Consider the following 6,605-nt stretch of genomic DNA (forward strand, 5'->3'; position numbering starts at 1 on the left):
TAATACTTTTCCAACGATATTTTCAGCTGCGAGTAATTTATCCCCAAAAAAAAATGTCACGACATATATATTGTGACAAAAAAAAATTGATATAAAAACATTTGTAATAGCTTCTTAAATTGCAGGTATAAATCTTATTATGTAATGTATTTAGAAAACTTATTAAAATATTTAAGGAAATTATATGGTACAGATCTAAATCTGTACAGATTTAAAGATTTGCCTCCTTAAACCACACTTTCTAAAGCCACACTTTTCACTTAAAACCGTAGCTCTTCACAAAGAAAAAACGTCACCTAATGGAAAAAAGTAAATTAGAAGATTTAAGAGAAGAAATAATTAAGTTATCGAAATTAATAGATCAAAAATTAATGATTTTAACTAATGTTAACTGTAATGACACCGAATTCTTAAAATCAATACAAAATGATTTTTCTCAAAATCTTTATTTTACTATAAGTTTTATTGAAGGACTTCAAAAACCTGAAAAAACTTATTTTTCACACGGAATTTCTAAGAAATGTTACCATGGAAATGATTCCCCACATCTTTATCATACTTTTAACCCACAATTAAATTCTATAGTAGATATGCTTGAAGAAATATTAGTATCTATAAAATTTCAAAGAAATAAGGAATTTGCAGAAATTTTAAAATAAATAATGAAGCATAAGAAGATTGAAAAACCAGAAAATAAAATAAAAAGAAAAAGAGCAGAAAAATTAAAAAGTAAAATAAAAGAGTATAAAAGGGAATTAAATGACCTTCAGATCGAAATTGATGACCTTATAATAAAAAGGATAGAAATAAGAATAAATATGAATAAGTTGGAATTAAACTTAAAAAATTTATAAATGCCTGGAAAACCATATTATGACTTAAAAGAATTAAAGCTGTTGAAAGAAAAAATGGAAAATGAAGTTGAAAAATTAAGAAGGTATTTAGAAACAACAGAAAGTGTAGAAATAAAAGAAATTTTTGAGGATTTAAGAAATTATATTGAAGAAAAAGACAAACAGATAAAAAAATTTATATACAATAATCCATGCAAAAAAGAATATTATAAACTAAAACAAGATTGAAAACTATAAAAATGAAATTACATTATACAAGGACTAGTAAAAAAATGGTATCATATTTTAAAAATGATTGCAAAATTGGTATCAGAGCCAAGTTAACGATTAAGGGTAACACTTTCTCCTTAAGCAACACTTTTAGTGATACACTTTTAAACCAAATAAAAACAAAAATCTGTAAATCTGTACCAAAGTGCATCTGTACACTAGATGGACCCAAATATTTATGCTTAAAATATATTGATGGTATTACTCCCTAACCTGACAAATCTTTGACTGTAAAGCCTCATGATGCACATGAAAATTTGATGGGATTTGTCTATATGACGCGTCACCCACCAAATATTATTGTTTGAGCTTTATCAATTTCAATCTTTTAAAGAATAAAAAAAAGAAAGGTTTACCCAAAATGGATTCGAAAAACACACTTTAACATTATTAATAATAATACAAGCTTTAAAATTTTGTATTTTAATAAATACAAAATAAATATATTAAAAATTAAATTTTGTATGTTTTTCTTATAAAAAATTTCTTTAACATGTTAACTATAATATTAAGAAATAAGAAGAAAAAAAACATATTTTATTTTGTGTATGCACAATGTTTCGGTCTGACTTGGAACGATGAGATCTATGTTCTGACGAAGTTGCTGAGTTTCAAGGCTTTCAGGCCTTTGAGCGAGTGGAGGAGAGGGACTTGCAAAGACGTTTCGACGCCCAAATCAGAATGGATCTTTAGATGATGAGTTTTTAGAATTTTAATGAGTCTTGCCTTGGAGGAGTCTAAGATTTCTCTTATATGGGTGTTTTTTTTTATCCTTAGAGATCTTCTAAATGGGAATAGATACGATATGTTTCTATGATTGACGGGGTCAAGGAAGATTGGAAGGTCCCATGCACTTTGGACCGAACAAAGAGACCAAATTGGGCCTAAGGGATAGGTCATCGTTGGGCCTTTAAGGCCAAAACTTGAGTCCGCAATAGTGCCCCCAAATACAACGTATCATGTTTTGGCGGATTTGGTTTGAAACTACTTCGTGAAAAGTCATGTGGAATCGAACGGTCTCTGGAGGCTTCTGATCCTAGAGATCGTGCACGTAGCTCTCAAGGCATTGTAAAATCCTGAAAATTAATGAATAATTAACTAATAAATTAATAATTATTCAAAGAAATTAGAAAATTAAATTTTTATAATCTAGAGGAGTAGAAATATTTAAAATATGAATTTTTACACTAATTTAAAAGATTTTGGTCCAAAATTAGACCAATAAATCGAACCAATTGAAGCGAGTCTATATTGGGCCTAAACCCAACATATATAAACCCAAACTTAAGCATTCAGCCACCCATTCTCCTTCATAATTGGTGAATCACGCTGATGAAGAAGGAGACGTAACCAAACACCCAAACCCTTATTCCCCAAATATTCAATCCACCATAACTTTCAATTCAGAGCTCTGATCGTCGTACTGTTTGTAGTCACGCGTTCGTCTTGTCAAGCTCTTCGATTCTAACCCAACAAAGTGGTAAGAATTCTTAATTTTTGTGTCCAATTCTCTGTTTCTATCTTTTTCACGTTTATTAGTTTGGGTTTTGAGGGATTTTGATGATTTTGGTGGTTTAGGTATAATCTAACATTGGATAATTATTGAGTTTTACCCCAATGATCAATAGGTGAGGTAAGAAACTATTAACCCTTTTGAACCTTCCAATTTATGAGGTTAGGATTTTGAAATTTTGTATGTGTATAAAATTATATGGAATTAGGTTGAATATATGTGAAGTTGAAGTCAAATTGGTGAAATTGGAACTAAATTGTGGTGATTGAAGATTGATGAATTGATTTGGAACCCTTGGAAACTTGTCAAGTGGACTTCGGAGACTTGGAAATTGTGAAAACGAGGTTGTGTGGTGTTTTGTGACTTAGAAGAAAATTGGCCAAGGTATGATTTTGATTTCTCGTAGTTAATGTATAATGTTACGTGAAAACTTAGGTTAGTTGACCATGGGATAAGTTGAATTATGTAAATGGTATATGTTTAGTTGATATAGTAATTATTGAGTTTGATATGAATTGTAGTTGGAAATTAGTATATGGTATTGACAAAATATATGTTGAGAAAATTTGGTTGGAGTTGGTGCAATTCTTGTATAAATGTATATATGTGATGAAAATGATGTTGAATTGATGATGAAGTATTAGTATTTTGAGTGACTAAGTGATTGGTAGCTATTAGATTAGTGTTTGGTGAAATTTGAGAATACTTGAGAGGGTATGGTTATGATTTAGTTGGTTTGGATTGGAAAATTTTGTAAAAACTTGAGGCTTTGAATTTTGGTAAAAACACAACTTTTAACCAATTTTGACGCACTGTAACTTGATCCTCGGACCCTCAAATTTGGTGAAACTTATCTTAAATAAAAATTGGGTCCGAGTAGTTTACAACGTTTGAAGAACAGACTAAAAATGATTTTTGACAAAAAAGTTATGCGCGTTTGAAGTTTGGGTTTAAAAACACAATTTTGTAGAAAACCAGGATTTCTGGTGTGCGTGCATACATACACTATCGTGCACACGCATAGACCAGAGCGTTGGTGAGACTCGTGCATACGCACGAGGGAGTGCGCGTACGCACATCCTAGGGATGTTGCAAGTTGTGCGTACGCACACTATGATGCATACGCATAGGCTGGGAAAGTTGTCTGGTGCATACGTATGCACACTATAATTCCTATGCACGCGAAGGAAATTTCTTCTGGTGTGTGCATACGCACAGTATCATGCGTATGCACTATGTCCTGTTTTACACTAAAACTTTGTTTTTAACTGTTCGACCTTTCCAACAAGCTTGTGACCCTCCAAAACCACTGCTTTGTTGAAGATTCACAATTTTTGAACTATCAACCATTCTTCTAGTTTTTCCAAACCTCTAAAAACTTTGTTTAAGGTTTGATGGTTAGGTTCTAGGCTATAGAATATGAGTAAGTGTAGTGATGGAGATAGTTTTGATATCGAAGGAGACTTGAGAAGTGAATGATTGGTTTAATGAGAATGATTGAAAGTGATTATGAGGACAATGATTATGATTGTAAAGGGTGACTGTATAATCTGTTATGCTTTTGTTGCATCATTTTCTCTCTGGTTGTAAAGTGTGTCGGGCACTATATCCCATGAGTGTGACAGGCACTATATCTCAAGAGTGTGACGGGCACTATATCCCAAGAGTATGGGAGCACTTTACCTTGAAAAGTGTGTCGAGTACTATATCTCATGAGTGTGACGGGCACTATATCCCAAAAGTGTGGCAGGCACTATATCCCAAGAGTATCGGAACACTTTATCCCAGGAAATGCGGCGGGTACTATATCCCATGAGTGTGTCGGGCACTATATTCCAAGAGTGTGATGAGCACTAAATCCCAAGAGTATGGATGCATGCCAGAGAGACAATATCCAGGTTAGCTACCGGATATGTCGAGTTCTGGCAATATAACCGATACGTGAGATCATGGCCAGTAGGACAGGTATGCATCATGTGCATTTGTATTATTTGTTTAAGTATGTATTTGTTTTGGTTTGCTTAACTACTTATCTGTTATTATCTGCTATCTGATCTATTTATTGTAACTACTATCTATACCTATGCTTTCCTTATCTATTTTGCCTATGTTTGTATCTGAGAGACCCCTGATATGGTGGAGGTGTGATGAGGGTTGTTCCACCCGGTGATTTGGAGGTTCAAAGGAGATAGAAGGTGAAGGATTTCATTGGAGCTAGAATCCCTTAGTGAGATCACCGAGATTTTTGGTTTAGAATTTATTTTAAGTTTGATCTGAATGTCGGAGTAATAGGAATGCCTCTGGTTTTCCTGGAATCTTATATATTATCTATGTGGATACCTTTACTATGCTGACAACTCCCAGTTCTCATTCCATACATATATCATTATTTTTCGGATGCATGTCGAAAGGCACCTCGTTGAGCATTTAGAGAACCTCCATGCAAGCAAAGAACTATCCTCTGGGCCTTTACTTTTTGTGTTTATAATGTATATATATATATAGTTTTGTTATCCTTTATATATCATCTTCGTGCAAACTTCTGCCCATTTTCCTCTGATTTTTCACCGTGGGAGTTACTTCACCGCTTCTGGGATTTGCTTAGAGGCACTATCATCTACTTTACTGCGATTTATTTTCCAGCTACTACCCAACAAGTAAGGCTTTTCTATCTTTTCATTTTACATTATGTCTCTATTTATTTTGTTATGGGAATGTGGTGGGTAATGTAGCTCCGCCACGAAGGGGGTTTCGAGAAGCTTTAGAGGGGTGCCACAGCCTCTTCGTTTAGGGTCTAGATTAGCTTCCCCTTTAATTTTTCTGGTTTTGGGACTTTAATCTATAGCTTGTAGGCTTATAGTGGTGGTGTCCCCAATTTGTAGGTATGGTTCGAAAGAGAGCTGAACCTCAACGAAAGCTCGTGTTTCCAGTTGGAGGGGTTGTTCGGAGATATTTCTGGTGCAATACTGATGTAGTGGGGACTCCTTTGTGCCTTGCAGATCTATAGAAATTGCGGGATGCCAATGCGATTTGTGGCAAGGGCCACCGTAGAGGGTCAATACGAACTCTCACTTCCTAATCCTCAAGAGCGCGTTTGTTACATGAACATGGAGGCGCGCTGGTTCCCGATTGGATGTAGGTTTACAAATCCATGTTCAATGTTGTAGGGGTTCATTTTTCCTTTTCTGATTTTGTCATCAGGCTCTTAAATCAGCATAGAGTCTCCCCCTCCACTACAAAAAAAAAAGGTCTCTTGGCACACTTTTTTTGGCCACGCTTTAGTGGTCAATGGCCATGCTTTTATGAGGGTGGCGACTGATTAGTGATTTGGCCACACTTTTTTTACCACGCTTTAGGAAAACATGCACGCTTTTATGAGGATGGTGACTGCTTAGTGATTAAGTCACACTTCTTTTTGCCACACTTCAAAAGGGTGGCCATAGAGAAAAACAGGCACGCTTTTGAAACGTAGCTAATTTGTCTTCCTATGGTCACATTTCTAAAGCGTGCCCATAACCTCTAATTATTTGGGCACCCTAAAAAAGTTTAGCGACAGAGTTCCCATAAAAAAAAATTAATTTCTCACCAATTTTTTCCAAGCATTTTAATTTTTCCAAACCCTAAACACTAATTTAATTTCCCACGAGAAGTGAGAACCCTTTCACTCACGCCGTCGAACACCCAGCCCTTGGTCATCATCACCGAGAACCTTCATCACTGAGAACCCTGGCACCCAGCCCTTTGTCGCACCCTCTCTCACAACCCTCATCGCACCCTCTCTCACAACCCTCATCACACCCTCTCTCAACCCTCTGTTGCAACCCTTCTCCTCAGATCTGCACTTTATCGCAAGCCTCCTCTTTGGATTCGCATTCTATCACAAGCTTCCACCTCGGATTCGCACTCTATCGGCGCTGCCTCCGTTGGCGCACCCTACATCGGCGCGCCCTCCCTCAACGGTTACTCTC

Source organism: Arachis ipaensis, chromosome B07, assembly GCF_000816755.2.
Source record: "Arachis ipaensis cultivar K30076 chromosome B07, Araip1.1, whole genome shotgun sequence".
NCBI classification, from domain to species: Eukaryota; Viridiplantae; Streptophyta; class Magnoliopsida; order Fabales; family Fabaceae; genus Arachis; species Arachis ipaensis.